At 48.2% G+C, this 20179-nt stretch overlaps 1 protein-coding gene across 6 annotated transcripts in view; it reads left to right on the top strand.

The window, feature by feature from the left end:
* JSRP1 (junctional sarcoplasmic reticulum protein 1) overlaps positions 1–20179 on the top strand; it is a 70007-nt gene that overhangs the window by 17564 nt on the left and 32264 nt on the right. The window contains exons 1-2 of one of the 6 annotated variants that reach the window (XM_054979422.1): positions 11395–11424; positions 14968–15022. The gene's annotated coding sequence lies outside the window, so the exon portion shown is untranslated. Of the gene's footprint in view, positions 1–10769; positions 11124–11340; positions 11425–14967; positions 15023–20179 lie in introns of those variants that run through there. The other 5 variants (XM_054979419.1, XM_054979418.1, XM_054979417.1 and 2 more) reach the window with 5 other exon arrangements.

Here is a 20179-nt window from a genome sequence, read left to right as displayed (position 1 = left end):
CAGTCCCCCTCCTTCTCGCATCGGAGGACTGTACTTTTAACCACAGCAAAGATAATTTAAAATGCCCATGTCAATATGCACACTTATTTACGTGGCAAAAAATTACAGTTTCCTAACCCTGGGTTGGGAAATTCTTGGAGATTTGGGGGTAGTGGCTAGTGAAGGCAGAGTGTGGGAGGGGAAGAACCTCAACAGGATATAATGCCATGGACTCTACCCTCCAAACAGGCCATTTTCTTCAGGGGAACTGATCTCCGTAGTCTGGTGATCAGTTGTAATTCTGGGAGATCTCCAGGCTCCACCTGGAGGATGGCAACTGTTGCTGAGGAGGCCTTGGTCCAGTGTAGCACCAGTGGATCCAAGTAATAAAATAAGACCATGCCAGACTGAAGTCAGCACTGACGGAAGCTGTGAGAAGCAAATACTCTGAGCTATACTAGTTCCTCCGGGTGTTTGCGCAACAGATGAGAAACGTGCCAAAGCTAGCATCGACCTCTTTATCTGCACAACCAGTATATGATGTAAATGGGTATAAGATCAATTTTGCAACTCTGGGTAAGACTTTGCTCTGTTTTTGAGTGGAAGCCAAACCACATGAAATGCATCCCAACAGGGCAGAGTAAATATTTCAAATGTTTTGGCCCTGGCATTGAATTTCTAGGCTTCTGGAGGGTTCCGCTGCCCCCGTTTCTACAGCATTGGAGGCTATCAGGAAGACGACTTAATGTTTTAAAGATCTTTGCATTTGAAAGTAGGTATGATGGATTTCAGTGAAACTTTCTTCCAAGGACCTGTGTGTAGAATCTCAGCCTATCAAATAAAGAGCAACAGCTCCAAAATTCAGCTAAAAGCTATGCCTTCCACTAGTTCTCAAGCTGGATGTTCTAGGAGCAGACAAGTAATCAGAGAGTAAATGGGTGACTTGTACAAGTGAGCCAAGCTGTGACATGCAGGAGACAGGCAACAGTTCACTGGCTAGTGTTAACTAGAAGAACATTCCTTCCTCACCCCAAAATGGGGTGGATTGATTTAAAAGCAGAGTAAATGGAATCATGAAGGGAGAGGGGGCTAATGTATATTTTTTAAAAAAGATTAAAATGAAAGTTATTAAGAAAATAGAGTTGCACCTTTTTTATTTGCCGAAAAGGTTATTTGCCTGCCTAAATCATCAGGTTGTCCTGCTCCACACTTGGGGTAACATGAAGCGGTAGAATCCCAGTATGGTAAATGGTAGATTGAATTGTACTGGTTTGCATCGCATCTGAAAGATGATATTTTGAATGCTCCACCACATAGAAACAAAACAGAAATCTCAAATTCCCTACAACAAAAAGCAGCACATGAAATTTTGTTCTAATACTCCTTACCGTGCTAGGTTTCTACTTGCAGGGACTTTTTTTTAAAAAAAGCAAGCAACAATCTGAGCCACTGAGGTGGTACCAACTCTGCTGTCTCATTTCACTGCACACATATGCAAGGTAGGATTGCCAGCCTCCAGTTGGAAACCTGGCGATCTCCCAGAATTACAACTGATCTCCAGATGACAGATACCAGTTTTCCTGGAGAAAATGCTCTGGAGGCTAGAATCGATGGCATTATACCCCCCTCCCCTCAGTTTCCACCCCTGTCTCCAATTTCCCAACCCAGAGTTAGCAACCATACCTCAAGCCAGGCCAGTTGTACACACTCATTAGTAAGTTTAAACACCTGAAAAAATGTTAATGTATAACTTCAAAGAGCATTTACATTATTTAGGCAGATGTACATTCTTTAATGTGTGTGTTTATTTATATATATATGTATATATATGTATATGCTAACTTCTGAGAAAATGTTGCCTGGGAGCTTATTGTTTATGTGCAGTCGGATTAGGACTACTAGATTGCTTACATAAAAACAGCACTTTTTAGGGTTGCCAACTGCCCAGAGGAAAAAAACTCCTGTCCCTTTAACAGAGGCTTAATGTGATCTTATTTACGGTCATGGGAAAAGCTTCAGCACTCCATTTCCAGAGATTAAGCCTCTCTTAAAAAGACAGGACAGAACCTGCATTTTATTACACGAAGCAATCCCCGCTGTTACGCAACCTTTCTTTTAAAGAGCTGCTGCTTTCTGTTTCATTTCTGCTCCTCCTCCTCTGTTGCAAAACTGCCTTGCCACATCAGGACACTCAAAACCACTAAAACATTTTTGTTCATTGCAGTTCATGTGACTCAGGGTCTGTATTTGAAGAAGCCCCCAGAAATTTCCAAAAGCAAAGCTCTTCTGGATCTCTAGGGGCTCAAGAGCAGGAGGTTCTGCCTTCACACGCCTGCAGATAAACCGAGATTGACCTTCTTCACGTAAAGCTCCCCAGTCAGTTAGTTCCTGGTCGGAGCAGTTTGTTTTCATAAAATTATTTATTTATTATTTTTATATTTCGCTCTCCCTGCAAAGCAGGCTCAGAATGGATTAGACAGATAGACTGACAGATTCGTTTTATTGTATACGGCCACTGGCCTTCACAATATCAAAACACTCTTGAATGTCAGTATAATACATCATCAAAATGATCAGGTAATCAAATGCTTCAAAACTGCATAAAATGCCCTACTAAAAAAACCTTTAAAATTAATAAAACCTTCTAAAAGCAATCACAGTGAATCAATGGCTGATTCCTTTGCTCTGATCTTCCTAGCAGCTAAAACAAAAAGCGCCAGTCTTAGGGAAATAAAAGAATCCTTGTCAGAGAGCATCGTGACAATCTTATCGAGAATGGATTGCATCACAATATAAAATAGGTAGTATAATAAAACCAGATTCAGTTTATAAAATGAAAATGGATGATTTTGTTTGATTTGGGGGAAAAAATCATTATTTGAGATCACCTCAAATTACAGAGCTGAAGTAGTCAACAAGGGTAAATACAGGAACATACAGACTCCCTCTGGTAATCTCTCTAAGTCAGTGGTACTCTGTGGCTAATGGAGAGCCATGTTCACAACCCAAAGAGCTCCCACTCTGGCCTGAGGCCTATGCCTCCAGGAGGCTCACAGCTCACCCATTCCTATGGCAGCAGCTGTTTCAAGGGAGGGGCCACCTGCCAACCACAAGTCCCACTGGCCAAAGGCCTTGCCCGTTTGCATGGGACAGGTGCCGTATTGGGGAATGGTGCTCAGAAGAAACACAGGCAGCTCTCAAGCCACTGAGTGAGCCGCACTGCTCTAAGTGATATATGGGAAGGTGTCTCCATGTGTCTATAGTGGCTTGCTAGTCACTAGACCCCTAGTATCAAGCCCATAAGGACAGTATATTATGCAAGAAGGGGACCCATGAGAACTTGCAATGGGGAGGAAATCACAGTCTCCCCCCGCCCCCCAACTCCTCTAAGATTGCCAGTTCCAGCTTGGGAAATTCCTGGAGATTTGGGGACAGTGACTGGGGAGGGCGGAGTTTGAGGAATGGAGGGAGCTCAGCAGGGATTGTAATGCCATGTATTCCACCCTCGAAAGCTGCCCCTTATTCCATGGGAAATGTTTGTTGTGGCCTAGCGATCAGGTGTAATTCTGGCAGAACTCCAGGTCCCACCTGGAGGGTTGGCCACCGTACCAACCCCTCCCCACACTGCTTCTCCCTTGCTGGCTCTCACTTTTCCCACTCTTGCCCCACTTCTCTTCCACTTTTGCCAGCCTCCTGCACTCCGGGCCCCTTTGGCTCCTCCCTGTCTCCCCCTGTCTTTTGCTGGCTGCTGCTTTTCCCCCATCGCAGCCCCCGCAGTTTCTTTTTCTGGTTGCTCCTCTCCCCACTTCCTGACATGTTCTCAACCTACAGCTCACCTCCTTCTGGTTACAGTCATCTATGCAATTGCTGCAAGGCCAGTCACTGTTTGGGTTGCTATAGTAGCCCGAATTGCCGCCTGAATTTGTGGTAGGTGGGTAGGTTTATAATGTCTGCACATGTACAGTTTTTGGTAAAAGCCTTGGCTTCCCCAAGGTTTGCAGAAACCTATTCCTATTCCTAGTCAGTCCTGTTTTCATCTGCACCTTGGCCATCCTTAGCTGTAAGGAAGATTGACGATGCCATATTTATAAGGCTCGACTTCAAATGGACGTTTTCCTCATGGCTTTTTACATAGAAAAACCACTTTTAACAAACATGAATAGAGTGCTTGGTAGAACACCATTGATCACTATTGTTTACATTTTATCATTTTTTGAAAAGTTCTGTAGCCATCAACCATCTAATAGTAGAAATATATTTATATAATAAGAAAGAAAATGACGCAGGGCAATAGCCATTCTTAATGGGTTATCTCTTCAATTGTAAGAGATTGTATATTTAACTTGCTTGTATTCAGAGTTCTTCAAAAATGCCATTGAAATTTTTTTTAAAGTGAGCCAGTATGGTCTAGTAGATTGATTTGGACTTGGCAATCCCGGGTTCAAATCCGCATTCAGACATGAACCTCGTCGGGTGTCATGGGACTACTTGTTTCTCTCTGCCTAATTTGCCTCATGGTGAGGATAAGGGTGGGGAAGAGGAAAGCCATTTACGCTGCACTGACTTTGAAGTAAAGATGTGATCAAATTGGTAGACAATTTACAGGCAATCCAATTTGAATTTTTTAAAAAATACGTCATCGGGGGTTTTTTCACTCTCCACAGCAATCTCTCCTTTTAGAGTTTGAAACGAATGCTGACTAATAACATTCATGGAAATCAGCATTCCACCCCGATTCCTTCTGAGCTAGATCTGCGTGCCTGGCCATTGTTCTCAGGTTGCTCTTCTATATTCTGACCCATCCCCAAAGAAAACAAAACCCTATTGTGTTTGCCTGTGGCATTTGTCTTTGCAGGGCTAGGGCAATGAAAATGGCAAAGGCGTTTTTGACAGGGAGCCAAGTTCGTGTTTTGGCTGGATATTGATGACTCAGCCGCTGTTAGTTTCAGACACATCCTGCAGTGCTGGTGTGAAAAAAGCAAGTAAAAACAAGGCCTCCACATGACAATGATGCTCACAAACCACAATTGCCTTCCTAATATTGATCCTTTTAGTGCTCTGCACCCATGACCTTATGGAGGAGAAGGGTCACAGCTCAGTGCCAGAGCAGATGCTTTGCTTGGGGGTTGGGAAGGGAGAGTAGGGGAGAGAAATGAAAAAGGGACTACTTAATAACAACAATACCAAAGATATTGTGCATCTTTCTTCTAAAGTATGCATCCCTAGGAAAGACCCTCTGCCAGAGACCTTGGAGAGCCGTCCTTGCCAGAGTGGATAAGGCTGACCAAATGGACCACTAGTCTGCCTCAATATAAATACAATTTTTTATTTTTTTATATTTATCTGTAAACCACTTGGCAAAAAAAAATGACAGGGTTTAAGGAGGAGAGGGCAGGCCTGTCTGTATGGAGGCCTGGAGTCAGGCTGTAAACTGAATGGAAATTGCATTTTCTCAACTGGTTTGAATGGTGGAGAGCTGGATAATGTTCTGACAGGTTTCAGTTCCTGCCTGGCCCCTTGGTCTGAACTCTTAGTAGTGTGAAGGTGCCTGAAATTAATGCATTGGATTTCCACCTGCTCCCACTTGCACGCTCTGGCTTAATGTGGATTTCCCAGAAACCCCACGCTAAGTACTTTCATAGAACGGCCACAAGCGGGAGGAGAGAGACCCAGAGGGTTCGTTGCAAGGGTGAAGCAAATTGGATCAGGTGGCGGAAGAATTCAAATTAGAGGCCAAAGAAAGAGGAGTGAAACGAAGGCTGGTGGGTGAGAAAGCAGCATGGCAGGCAGTGCGCGCAAATTTGCTTCCTGGGCATCAGCTTGGTACGCATGTGAGCGCAAGTTATAGTAGGTCTTCTGACAAGAGTACAGACCAGATGGAGTGCAACCCGAAAAGCCTTTTTATGCACACACTAGGGGATTGTGCGCTTACCATGAAACTTGGAGGCAGTTTTTATCTCTGGTCAAATCAGTAGTTTGGTTTTCGTTGAACTGTACCACTTCAAGCTGCCGGAAGCAGTGTGTGTGTGTCTGCTTGACTTGCTTTGCACTGAGTACACCATTATAGTTATGAGGAAGTATGAACAAAATAACCATAGCAAACACTAGGGAAGTCTGCAGCTTATTGTGCAATTTAACTGTGACCATACCCAAGTTTGGGCCTTTAAAACTTATTGAAAGACCTCTCCAGAGGTGAGATGGCCTCTCTGCCTGCTTTTCTCTCTCGGCTTGCTTCTTCAATATATACGTTCATTAAAGGTACTGGCTTGAAGAATAAAACATGGCGATGTGGCAGTTTTGCGCAGATTCGCTGGATAGTTCTATGCTTGGGGCCTGCATTAGATTGCATGGGGAGGAAACCCCAGCCCTAAAATCTCCCACTGTCGAATGTTATGAGGTTTCAAGGGCTTGAGTACGCTGACTCCCCCAGAATAACCTACATACCTTTTGCTCTTTAACAGACACTCAGTTTCTCTCAGCCATAGCCAGTGTGGTGTAGTTGTGTTGGACTAGGATCTTAGTGACCCAGGTTCAAATTTTCCCTCTGCCAGGGAAGTTTGCCGGGTGATCTTGGGCCAGTCATTCTCTCTGTCTTAACCTGCCTCACAGTGTTGTTGTTATAAGGAGATGATATAAACTGCTTTGGATCCCCACTAGCAAGAAAAGTAGGGTATAAATATCTGTGGCGGTAGAAAGTGCCATCACATCATAGCTGACTTATGGCGACCCCTGCTGGACTTTTCAAGGCAAAAGACTAACAGAGGTGGTTTGCTATTGCCTGCCTCTAAAATTAACATTTCATCCTTTCTGGAGCACAATCAGTTTTCATTAGACTTGAGGGTTTGGGGGGGGGGGTTACGTCCTTAAATTAGCCAGAAACTATACTTTTAAAAATTTAATCTTTATTCTGAGAGACTCTCTGTGGTATGTTCTCCGACCAACCTGCTACCCAAGAGCACTCTGCCAGAAACGGGAGGAAGTTCCTTTGAAAATGAGGAACTCGGGTACATCCTCTTTCCACCCCTCTCTTATCTGTGGATGGCTCCCAACTAGACTTCTTTTGTGATTGGTGTGAGCTTTCGCAGTTTATCATGCTATACAGAGAGCCTAGTGCAGAATTTAAGTTGATTTCATAGCAGAGTGTGATCAGCTTAGAATAAACAGGGATGCTAGTAGTCCCACCAGAAGAGGGTGCCTTCCACCCATGAAACCAACAGAGGACATTTTTTTTTACAAATCTCTGAAATGTTTCAATTACAATTAACTCCACCACAATAAAACTGATGTCAAATAACATTGTAATGTACTTAATAAGAGCTTACTGGAAGTGCTAGGTGCAAAATTCACAGTATACTAATGGTTGTAACAGAAATAAACATGTCATTCTATCCATTTTCAATATAACAGCAACATAGTACAAAACATTTCTTTCACCACTCTTTTTCCTGGTATACCATGTATTCCAGTTCCACAGCCTCTGTCTGATGACTACATGTAGGTAAATTCATTACAGTCCATAGATCATTGTAATGTGTTCCCGTTATTTGTTTCTTATCATATGGTCTTGTCATGCCTCTGGTGGGGTGAGCCACCTTACGCTGCCACCACTCTGGGATTTAGGGTCCCTTGGGAAGGCCCAGAGTACCCTCCCACCCCTTCTGGCCTCCGTAGCTTGGCCAATAAACAGGTGTGAGGAGGACCCAGCAGAGGAACAACAAACAAAATAGTTTATTTACAAGGAGGTCAGTTAATATCAAACAAACAAGCAAACAAGAAGCAAGGTGCCTTAGCAACAATAGATGGGTGAAAGCAAAATAAACAGAAGGCCCTAGAGCAACAGAAGGCCCTGTCCCTCTGCCTGCCAGGCCTGCCTGCTCACCCTGCCTGGATGAGGGCCTCTCTCCCTGGCAGAAACCTCCCCTAGCCTGCTCCCTGGGAGAAAGAACCCAGGCTTTTTTTCTTCCCAGACATATAGCATCAGCCCTGTGTTCTGATTGGCCAAAAAGGGCACCAGAATGGCCCAGGGGCTCTAGGGAATTGTAGGCAGGCCTACTCCAACTGCTAATAGGCTTCTGAGGCCTTGCTAGGCCTTCCTGGCACAGCTAGATCATGACAGGTCTCAACAGGCTGTTGGAACTAGGGTTGCCAGCTCCAAGTTGGGAAATTCCTGGAGATCTGTGGGTTGAAACCTGGAGAAAGTGGGGTTTGGGGAGGGAAAGGACCTTGGCATGGCATAATTCCATAGAGTCTACCCCCCCCCCCCCAAAGTAGCCATTTTCTCCAGGTGAACTGATCTCTGTGGCCTGGAGACCAGTTGTAATTTCAGAAGATCTCCAGCCACTACCTGGAGGCTGGCAACGCTAGTTGGAACAGTTCAGAAAGACACCTTCAAGGGCCAATCAATAGAACAAATCAAGATGTGAAAGCCGTGCAGCTCAATGCATTAAGACCAATCTGGTCTTAATGCATTGCTTCCTGGATAAGAATGAAAGAAAGTAGATTACATTGTTATTTGACATCAGTTTTATTCTGGTGGGGTTTCCATTTGCTTTGTAGATTTACCATGATACTCTGTTTTTTGTCTTGATTACAATTAAATCAGACTCAAGTTGGATTTCAAGAAGAAGCCGATATGTTCTATGAGGCCTCTTACTTAGGGGGTATTTTTACATTAGTTATAGTTAACCATTTAACCAAGATCACCTTAACCCTTTGGCAGGATCTGCTGCTAGCATGGATGGGTAGAGCAGAAAGCAAAGGCACCATACTTTCTCCTTCTCTTTGCAAGATCACTTAGCATTGGAGAAGATTCCTTTATGACCTCTGCACTTTTGACTAAAAATCTCTCGAGGCAGTTTACAAGGATTCAAACAAAATAGTTAAAAATTAGGAGCAACTAATAAAGTCAACCATAAAGCCGCAGCATAAAATTATTATTATTATCTCTGTTTTTCACAGTCCATCAGATGTTTGGGCTGGAATGTTTGGTCCCTCACTGACTTATCCAAGAATCTAGGAGTCAGGGAGGTTGTATTATTATTATTGTTATTATGTATACACCCAGAGCTCATTTCGAGGGGGAACGTTCAGGAATGCAGTTCCGGCAGTTCCCCAAAGAGGTCACATGTCATGTGGCCCCGCCCACCTGACTCTCGGCCATTTTGGGCCCGTTTTGTCCTGGATTGGGGCCGAAACGGCCCGGATCGGCCTCTGACGGGTGGTGGATCACTCTCCTGCTCAGCAGAGGCCCGATCCTGACCATTTTGGGCCCCTTTTTGGCCATTTTCAGCCCCTTTTTGCCATTTTGGGCCCAAATTTGTCCCTGAATGGCCAGGATTGGGTCCAAAACAGCCAGGATAGGTGATGTCAGGGGGTGTGGCATATGCTAATGACTTATGCTAATGAGTTCCTCCAGTTCTTTTTCTACAAAATGATCCCTGTATACAACTGCTGTTTCTAAAAGACCAAAGTAATAAACTCACAGTGTTAAACAGGGCAAAGATCAGTGAGATATATACAGATTAATATAAAAATGGAACATAGTAAAAACAGCAACCCAACCATCTTCAACATCAAGCTTGAGGAAACAAAAAATGTTTTCTTTTTACCTGGCGCCTAAAACACATTTCATGCCAAGCAAATGGTTGCAGGTAGTGGATTTGAAAGATGAGCTCTACAATAGGAAAAAAAACCCTATATCTGTTGAGGCAACCTGAAGAAAGGAGCAGAGTAGCTGCCCCTTAAGTCTGTCAGGGATCAAAAGTGGGTTTTCCAGGGGCCCTGGCAGCTTCCTGACTCTGCCAACTTCCAATGCTAGCACTTGTGATCCTTGACACCCCTATAATTGCAGACAGAAGCCGTTTTCATACTGCTTACCAGCCACGGAACATCGCGCTGAGCTCCTGGAACAGCAGCGTCTTCCTGGTGCAATTTTGCCAGGAATTGCGCTAGGAGGATGCCATCGTTCCAGGAGTTCGGCGCGATGTTCCGTGGCCGATAAGCAGTGTGAAAATGGCCAGAGAGACAAGAATATTGTGGAACAATTTATTGAAAATGAGCATTTTAAAAAAAATCACATCCTGTGTCAGCTGACAGAGATGCAGCTAAATCAGCTGTATGACAAGAGAGATTGTTTGCAGGATCTGGGTCACACATGGTTTAGTGTGTGTGCAAAATATCTCTCAGTAACTATGGGTTGTCTTGTTCTAAAAGGAGATTAGTGCTTTGTGATTTGAATCTGCTTTGGAAGTGAACACAAGAAGGAGTTTTGTCTAAGAAAGCTTCAAACGTGAGAGAATAACTTGCTTTTATACCCTGTGCTAAACAAAGACACCAAGAAAAGCCAGCTTTTCTCCAGATACTCAAGGCTCGTTTAGTAGGTTTTGATGTATATGCTTATGTCTGCATAATTTGGGTGCATTGGGACAGAAAACTGATTATGGACATAAGTTTCCAGTGAATAACTGACCACATCATCCTCTGTTCCACAACTACAGGGACTAGAAACTTGAAAAAAAATCAAGCTCTGCTATGCAGAAGTCTGCAAGGTTGCTTATAAATATGCCTCTTTTTTTAACAGCAAGAGCCAAGCCACAATGGCCGTTTCCACACTGCTTACCGGCCATGGAACATCGCGCCAAGCTCCCGGAACGACAGTGTCTTTCTGGTGCAATTTCGCATGAGAACGGCAGTTCAAATGCAGTTGGGGGAGCTTGATTGCCCAAGTGAATTTATTTATTTAATGTACATTTATATTCCTTTATTCTAACCGTTATTCACCCTGTGTCCAGTGCTATGATGCATTCTTACTTTGCGAGGGGCGTGGGCAGCACCCTCTGAAAAAGGAAGACGACAGCCCTGTCATGCCCAAATCTTTGTTCCTGCCCCTCTGCGTGAAGTCAGACCATCTCCTTGTCTTGTGAAAAATGAAGTAGCCGCAGCTGAAGTTTCCTCGTGATTGGCTGGTATTTTCCTCCGACAGGATCCAGCACCTGTTGCTGTATATTACAGGCAATATACAGCAGGGGCAAGAGAGAAAGAGAGAGAGAGAGAGACTGATCCAGGCGACAAGCTGAAGGCCGGTCGGTGGAATTTCAGTCCTAGGTACAAACCGCATGTGTGTGCTCTGCCTCTGCGGGGACAAGGTTGGTGGTGTTTGACACTTTGGGTTCCAATTTTAAAGAAACAACAGTTGTGTCTACAAAACCGCAAATCCACACGTGTGGATCCACACACTTGGCTTGCTGGCTCAAGTGCTGACGGATTGAAGCAAGGCTAGAGCCAACTTCTACTGCTTCGCAAAGGTTGGCCGGGAAGGGGAAAGGAAAGCTATTTTGGGATCCTTCTTTGATGTTGAGTCAGCTTTAAACTCCCCCCTCTTCAGTTCTCTGTGGGGCGCTGAGCTGCCTTAGATGAAAAATTAAACGCAGACATGAAGGTAGAAAGGTATTCTTCTTTCGTTTTTCTTTTTGCAGTGAACTAACCCCAGTGTTGAATGTCTGAAGGCTTTTTCTTCAAACAATGCAATTTAACCTGAGGATTTGACAGTGGAGGTAGAAGAAGGCGTGGGTTGTCAGATCTTGTCTGCAGCTTTCTGCCTACTTTTGAACTATTTAGAGGGGCTCCGTTTTGGCCTAGAAGCTGCATATTAATCAAGCTACTAGCAAAAGGCTGTTATGTGTGGCAGGGGACAAAAAGAGGGTTTGTACATTGCCAGAACCTCTGGGGGTACAATTTAGTCTTTGTGTGCTGAGAAGTATTGCCTATTACTACGGAGTCTTTCCTGCCAGCATGATGGGCAGTTTTGTGTTTGCAGAAATTAAGGAAGGTCTGTACATGGCTGCCAACAAGACAGAACATTTTTGATCCTAGCAATAGTAGCTCATGTAGCAGCGCACGCTGCGATTCGGAGTGGTAGTATAATCATGCATGTACCTGTCAGGGACAGATCGGTGTGGCTTCAGAGGCACATGTCATTTGTCATTGGCTTGTTCCAGCAGCGAAAGATCTTTGTGCGTGTGCAAAATGGCTGCACATGTGCTACGCAGATTGGCCCCTCCTCAGTTTATGCACACACAGGCCCACTCCCTCTCTTTCTCTGTAATAATAACAACAACCAGGGCTTTTTTTCAGGGAAAAGAGGTGGTGGAACTCAGTGGTGGAACTCAGGACCGCACAATGACATCACTTTGGGTCAGCTGGAACAAGGGGGGAGTTTTTTAAAGTTTAAATTGCCCTGGGCGAAAATGGTCACATGGCTGGTGGCCCCTCCCCCTGATCTCCAGACAGAGGGGAGTTTAGTTTGCCAGCAGCGTGGAGGGCAATCTAAACTGCCCTCTGTCTGGAGATCAGGGGGCGGGGCCACCGGCCATGTGACCATTTTCAAGAGGTGCCAGAACTCCGTTCCACCGCATTCCTGCTGAAAAAAAGCCCTGACAACAGCAAAGCACCACACTGCACACAGCTCAGTGGGCCCCAGCTAACAAAGTTGCCAATAGGACGGGCAACCTCCAAGGAGGCCTAGAGTTCTCCTGGAATTACAGCAGATCTCCAGACTGCAGAAATCACTTCCCCTGGAGAGAATGGCCGCTTCGGATGGCAGGCTTTATGGCATTACATCCCTTCTCTCCCCAAACCCCACCTTTCCTAGGCTTCGCCCCCAAATCCTCAAGAATTTCCCAACTGGAGTCTTAGGGCCCAGAGCCTTCTTCCTCTGCCCTTTATATATTGTGTCTCTTCCAGTATTTCTCAGGGTGGGTCTGTTTTGCCCCAGAGAAGTCTACTTATTGCCCTCTAGACTAACACCAAATCTGACAATGTCTGCCCAAGCCATATCCTTGCCTGGCATCACCTGCTTCAGTCTGCAGTGGGCACTTCCTTTATAGTGCCCTCCAATCAGGAGCTCAGAGAGGTGCTCAGTGGCTGTTTTCCAGCTCTGGAGCTGCCTCCTGCTGGAGGTCCACCAAAGTCAAAACTTGGCCGCATCCTACCATCCCATGAAGGCTTCAGAATTCTTATTAAACAGCCTTTCAGCAGCTGCTCGTAAGCACAGAGATGGAGCATTGCCATCCTTCAGGACGGGCCTGGAGTTCCCCTGGAATTACAGCTTATCTCTCCAGGCTACAGAAATCAGTTCCCTCGGATGAAGGAGCAACTTCAGAGGGAAGACAGTATGGAATCTCATACTTACTCGGCTCCCTTCACTCTCCAGGCTGCTCCTCCAAATCTCCAGGCATTTCCGAGGGCAGAGTTGGCCATCCTAGGACAGAGCCCTGTTTTTTCTCTATATTTTAAAATGATCCCTGCCCACTTCAGTCCTCAGGATTAGGAAGCATAGAAACCGTAACGGTGATCTGTGTCTGAAAGAAACACACACGCTTCTCAAGTTGTGTTCTGCCAAGAGACAAAACAAGATGTCATGATCCAGGAACAACATCAGCTTATGGCTTTTTGGTAACTGGAAAAAATTTAAAAACAGTGGGCTAGGGCTATCCACCAGCCGCCCCTACAAGCCCTTGCATCTGACACTATGGGCCAAGCTACAAGTGACGAATGACACTTGAACGGCAAATGAACAGACTCATATGTATTCCTCCCTGTTCACTTGCGCTCCTCTTGTACTCCACTCGATGATCGAGTGGCGCGCAAGTGAACAGGGAGGAATACATGTGAGTCTGTTCACTTGCCGTTCAAGTGTCGATGATCGAGTGGAGTGCAAGTGGAGCGCAAGTGAACAGAGAGGAACATATGTGAGTCTGTTCACTTGCCGTTCAAGTGTCGATGATCGAGTGGCGCGCAAGTGAACAGGGAGGAATACATGTGAGTCTGTTCACTTGCCGTTCAAGTGTCGATGATCGAGTGGAGCGCAAGTGGAGCGCAAGTGAACAGGGAGGAATACATGTGGGTCTGTTCACTTGCCGTTCAAGTGTTGATGATCGAGTGGAGCGCAAGTGAACAGGGAGGAATACATGTGAGTCTGTTCACTTGCCGTTCAAGTGTCGATGATCGAGTGGAGCGCAAGTGGAGCGCAAGTGAACAGGGAGGAATACATGTGGGTCTGTTCACTTGCCGTTCAAGTGTCGATGATCGAGTGGAGCGCAAGTGAACAGGGAGGAATACATGTGAGTCTGTTCACTTGCCGTTCAAGTGTCGATGATCGAGTGGAGCGCAAGTGAACAGGGAGGAATACATGTGAGTCTGTTCACTTGCCGTTCAAGTGTCGATGATCGAGTGGAGCGCAAGTGAACAGGGAGGAATACATGTGGGTCTGTTCACTTGCCGTTCAAGTGTTGATGATCAAGTGGAGCGCAAGTGGAGCGCAAGTGAACAGGGAGGAATACATGTGAGTCTCTTCACTTGCCGTTCAAGTGTCATTCGTCACTTGTAGCTTGGCCCTATCTTAGGGGTGCCACTTTCCCAGAAACTGCTGACAGCTTTCTAGGGACATATAAAAGAGGAAGCAAATTTTGGACAGCTTTACTGCCACTTTAGAATTGTTGAAGGAGAGATAGTAGGCGAGTGTCTGATCAGGAATGTCACTGACATGCTGGGTGCATTCTACGTGAATGTGTTTGCAACATACAAACAAGGAACTGCATGGGGAATTCATAACTTCGAGCATCTGTTTCAAAAAATTATCATTGAGTGATTCCGCACACATTGGATAATGTACTTCCAATCCTCTTTATAGATCATTTGGAACGGATTTTTTTGTGTGCGGAACAAAAAATCCACCTCAAACGACTGATAAAGTGCATTGAAAGTGCATTATCCAGTGTGTGCGGAATTAGCCATTTTCTGCATCTCCCCCCCCCAGCTCTTTTTGTACCACTAACAATAAGTTGGAACCTTGTGGCACCTTAAAGACACCGGTTTTTATTCTCGCATAACCTTTTGTGGACTAGAGGAAGCAGACTCTAGTCTACAAAAAATTATGCTAGAATAAAAACTTGTTAGTCTTTTAAGTGCCATTTTTTGTTTTTGTTGTAGAAACCTGTCATGACTACTCCACCGGAATAAATAGAAAAACAGTCCCCACTGTAAGGTAAAGGTAACAGTCCCCTGTGCAAGCACCGAGTCATTGCTGACCCATGGGGGGACATCGCATCACAACGTTTTCTTGGCAGACTTTTAACGGGGTGGTTTGCCTTTGCCTTCCCCAGTCATCTACACTTTACCCCAGGAAACTGGGTACTCATTTTACCGACCTCAGAAGGATGGAAGGCTGAGTCAACCTTGAGCCAGCTACCTGAACCCGGCTTCTGCCAGGATCAAACTCAGGTTGCAAGCAGAGCCTGGGCCACAGTACTGCAGCTTACCACTCTGCGCCACGGGGCTGCTCACCACTCCCCATAACACCCCCACAAAAAAGATAAAATAGATAGCTTTTGTTTAAGGGAGGAGTAAAGAGGCTTACAGTGCAATCCTAAACAGATTTACTCCAGTCTAGGCCCATTGAAATCAGTGTGTTTAGACTGAGTAACTCTGCTTAGGATTGCACTGTAAATCTAGCAAAGGTTAAATGGAAGTGGAGACAGAGGTTAACACTGCAATCCTATGATGAGTTATTCCAGTCTAAGCCCATTGATCTCATAGGACTGTGTTGATAACCTATGTCTGAGCCACAATTTTTAATCCTGAGCATCTGTTTCCTCCCACAAGCCCAAGTTCATCTTCGTTCTTCTGTGCCTCCACACATGGGGACTGCGCAGGCGCAGGCCAGCCGCCGGAGAATTTTCTAGAGCTTCCAAGGCTCCGAAGGGGCCGTTTGTCGCGCGCCTCAGCAACCGTCTTCCCGCCCAAACGGTCACGTGATCCTACAGCGACCAACGGCCCCTTCCCTCAGTTCTCTTCTTGCCGCCGCTTGGAGAGAACGTGAGCTTCGTTGCTCTGTGCTTTTTTGTGCTTCGTGCTTTATATCTGACTGATTGCTTGGCTTTTGACTTCGGACTTCGTGACCTCGACTATTCTTCGGATCTCGTTTTGGACTTTGTTGTGGACTCGGTAATTTGACTCGGACTGTTTTTGACCTTCCTTTCGCGTGCCCCTGAAGATGGCCTCAAAGGCTCTCTTCAAGCATTGTCTCCAATGCCACACGAAAATGGCCAAGACCGATGGCCATGAACTGTGCCTGTTCTGTTTGGGGGAGACCCATAATGTGACGGCCTGTAAGATTTGCCAGGGCTTCACCAGCAAGGCCCAGCAGGAGCGCAAGGCCCGACTGAACTCCTCCCTGTGGCAGAAGGTCATGTCCGGAGGCGCTCCGTTGCCCTCCTCCAAGGCCGGCCCAAGCCCCTCTGCCGAACGGCATTCCAGAGCTGGCTCAGTGGCCTCCGCGAGGTCGGGGTCGAAACCGCGTCCCCCGAGTACCTCGGCGTCGAGAGCGGCCTCTCCAGCGCAGGGACCGGTGCGGCCGCCCCGTAGCGCGTCATCCACCAGGTCGGATCCGAGACCGACATCGGAACCGAGGATCCTGGTACCGAGTCCCCGATCGGAACCGACGACCGGATCGATTCCGATAAAGTCTAAGAGGTCGAAGCCGAGGTCCCCTTCGAAGGCGAGGAGCGCGTCGGTTCCGAGGTCTTCTTCGGAACCGGCAAAGAAGAAGAAGAAGACCAAGCATCATCGGTCGCCGCGTCCCGCTCCTCAAGAGGAGGTCATCGTGCTTCCTCACACGCCATCCCCTCACCTGGGCTCCCCGGAGCCAGAAGACATCTCCGTGCAGGTGCCGGATCCGATGGCCTTCGAGACGGTGCCCGCGGAATTCTCGTCGGGGCCGGAGCTGAGCCCGCACCGTCGGAGCCGACCATCGCTTGCCCTTCGGTCGCCGAGGCTGGAACCGAGCCCATCTCCTCGTCGGAGCCGTCCGTCGCCTGTCCGTCCGTCTCCACCTCTGGTCGGTCGTGAGCGGCATGGTTCCGGGGACAGTGTCCGATCAGTCCGGTCTACTGCGTCCCGGCATCGGCAGGCTTCCTACCTCCCCTCACCATACCGTTGCCAATGGGAGGGGGCACCTGCGGGCTTCTCCGTGTCGGAACCGAGGCCTTCGACATCGAGGTCGGCGTGGGCTCCCCCTCCGCTCCAGGTTCCGGAATCCCAGCTCGGTTCCGATGAGGAGGATGGGGAGAGCTTTGGCGGCTACCAGTCGGAGTCCTGGTCCGAACCATCGCCAGCTGAGGAGCTAGTGCCATCTGCGGACTCGCCATTCGAGGACCTCCGCATCTACGCCGACCAGATGGCAAGGATGGCCAAGGCTCTCGAGATGGACATCTCTTCGGCTGTTCCCCAGACCAAGGACAAGCTCCTCAAACGTATCTATGGGGATAATCCGGCGTATGTTGGCTTTCCCATGCTCGAGGGTATTGAGGAGATTGTGGAGAAGGTGTGGCAGGTGCCCTGTGATCACCCTCCAACGTCCAAGCGCATCGAGCAGCTTTACAAGATCAAGCAGGGCACCTGGCCGGCGTTGGTGAAACACCCTCCACCTTCCTCCTTGGTCACAGAGGAATTCAACCCCCGACGATCGGGTCACTCCTCGGTGCCTGCCGATAAAGAGGGCAAGAAGCTTGATGCCATGGGCAGGCGCCAGTACATCGTCGCTTCGCTGGGTCTGAGGATTGCCAACTACCAGACCATCATGGCAGGGTACCAGCTGTACCTCTGGGAGAAGTTGGCATCCTATACCCGGGACCTCCCTCCTGAGCAGAAGGCTGTGGTGTCCCTGCTGCAGACGGAGGCTGTGAGGCTCTCTAAGCAGCAGATGAACGCTGGGAGCCACGCTGCTGACACTGCTGCTAGAGGGATGGCGTCGGCGGTGGTCCTCAGGCGCCACTCCTGGTTGCGGTCTACGGCCCTGTCCCAAGAGGTGCGTTCCAGGGTGGAGAGCATGCCATTTGAAGGGGACTCGCTGTTCTCCAAATCGACCGACGAGACCCTGAAAAAGAAAAAGGAGGACAGACAGACGGCGCGGTCTTTGGGTCTGGCTCCAGCGGACAAGCCCTCCTCCAGGTCACGGTACGCTCCCCGGTCTGGCCCTTACCACTACCAGGGCAGATACCAACAGCAGCGGCCGGGCTACCATCAGTATCCTGCCTACCAGCAGCGGCCTTACCCTCCCGCACAACAGCAGAGGAGGCGTCGGCCCTTCAAGCCTCGTCAGGCACAGCAACCGGCCCAGCAGAAAGACCAGCAGGGCGCCGGGAGGCAGTACTGACGGGTCGCGCCAGCCGTATCGCCGAACTTTTCGGACAGACTTAGTTCACTCCTCTCTGAGTGGGAGTCAATAACATCTGACTCATGGGTCTTAACTATTGTTGAACTGGGATACGGGCTGGAGTTTGTTGAGCTGCCTAGATGCAGTTCGCCCCTGACAGTTGTCAATAACACTATGGCCGAGCTGGATGCGGAGATCGTGTCGCTCTTGGCCAAGGGTGCTGTGGAGGAATTGCCCTATGAGGACTCTGTAAAGGGTTTCTTCTCTAGGTTCTTCCTGGTCCCTAAGAAGGATGGGGGCTTACGTCCCATTTTAGATCTGAGGGGCCTTAATGCCTTCCTCAAGGTGACCAAATTCAAAATGGTTACGTTGGCGGCTGTGATCGCCTTGCTGAAACAGGGGGATTGGTTTGCGGTTCTTGACTTAAAAGACGCATACTTTCACGTGGGCATACGGAAGGAGCACAGGAAGTACCTGAGCTTTGTTTACCGGCAAAGGGTTTTCCGGTATAAGGTGCTCCCCTTTGGCCTGTCCACTGCCCCACGAGTGTTCACTAAATGTGTGGCCCCTGTGGTTTCCTTCCTACGGGGAGAAGGCTGTACCATCTTTCCGTACCTCGATGACTGGCTCATCGTGGCTGAATCGGAGTCTAGGCTGGTGCAGGACATTGGCTTGGTACTTAGCACTTGCCAACGCCTGGGGCTCCTGGTGAACTTGGAGAAATCCAAGCTGGTGCCCAGCTGCAAGGTGTCCTACATTGGTGCACTTTTAGACTCTGTGGAGGGTAAGGCCCTGCTCCCCTTGGAGAGGGCTCGGTCCCTAAGGGGTCTAGTGTCCATGTTTAAAAGGAACCGGTTCCAGTCTGTGCGCACTATCCAGTGCTTACTAGGGCATATGGCAGCGGCCACCTCTGTGGTGCCTTTCGCTAGGCTGCGTATGCGCCCTCTCCAGAACTGGTTTGTGCGGAGGTATGATGCTCTGCTCCACCCTCCGTCCCTCAAATTCTCTATCCCGAGGGTCATCCTCTCCTCCTTGGACTGGTGGCTGTCTGATGACAACTTGTTTAGAGGGACCCCTTTTGGGTATCAACACCATGACATCACGGTTACCACTGATGCCTCTCTGTTGGGATGGGGGGCTTACTGTGGTGATGTGTCTGTGCAAGATGTCTGGTCTGACAGGGAAAAGACCCTCCATATCAATGTGCTTGAACTAAGGGCCATTCGTTTCGCACTTGTGTCTCTTACAGCACTGCTGAGAAATCGTCAGGTCTTGGTGCAGACGGACAACACGACTGCCATGTACTACGTGAATCAGCAGGGGGGCACAGTGTCCATGGCCCTGTGCCGGGAAGCCACGCTCACTTGGCAGTGGGCTATCAGGAATGGCGTGTCGCTCCGTGCTATACACGTGGCTGGGTCAGACAATGCCCGGGCAGATGCCCTCAGCAGGGTCCCTTTGCTGGACCACGAGTGGGAACTGAACGTAGAGTGCGTTGGGCCGATCTTCCAGATGTGGGGTCATCCAGTGATAGACGTGTTCGCCACTGCGGCGACCACCAAGGCCCACACGTTCTGTTCCAGGGCAGGAAGCGACCCCCTCTCTATTGGGGATGCCTTCCAGTTTACGTGGACGCAGGGCTTGCACTACATGTTTCCTCCGTTCCCCTTGATTCCCAGGGTCCTGTGCAAGATAGAGGAGGACGGGACGGACTGCATCCTGGTGGCCCCCTTCTGGCCACGGCAGGTTTGGTTCCCGAAGCTCCTGCGAATGTCCCAACGGACATATGTGAGTCTGCCCCCTCGGCAAGACCTTCTCCTAAACGGGAGCCTAGTCCACCACGATCCCAGGAAGCTGCACCTAACGGCGTGGCGGATCATTCCTCCCCGGTAGGCTTTACTGACGAGGTGCAGAGAGTCCTCCTGAACGCCCGTCGGCCATCCACTAGGCGCGCTTATGCGGCCAAGTGGCGCAGGTTTGAACTTTGGG

Source organism: Eublepharis macularius, chromosome 5, assembly GCF_028583425.1.
Source record: "Eublepharis macularius isolate TG4126 chromosome 5, MPM_Emac_v1.0, whole genome shotgun sequence".
Classification (NCBI taxonomy): Eukaryota; Metazoa; Chordata; class Lepidosauria; order Squamata; family Eublepharidae; genus Eublepharis; species Eublepharis macularius.
This window is presented reverse-complemented; position numbering and strand designations above follow the sequence as displayed.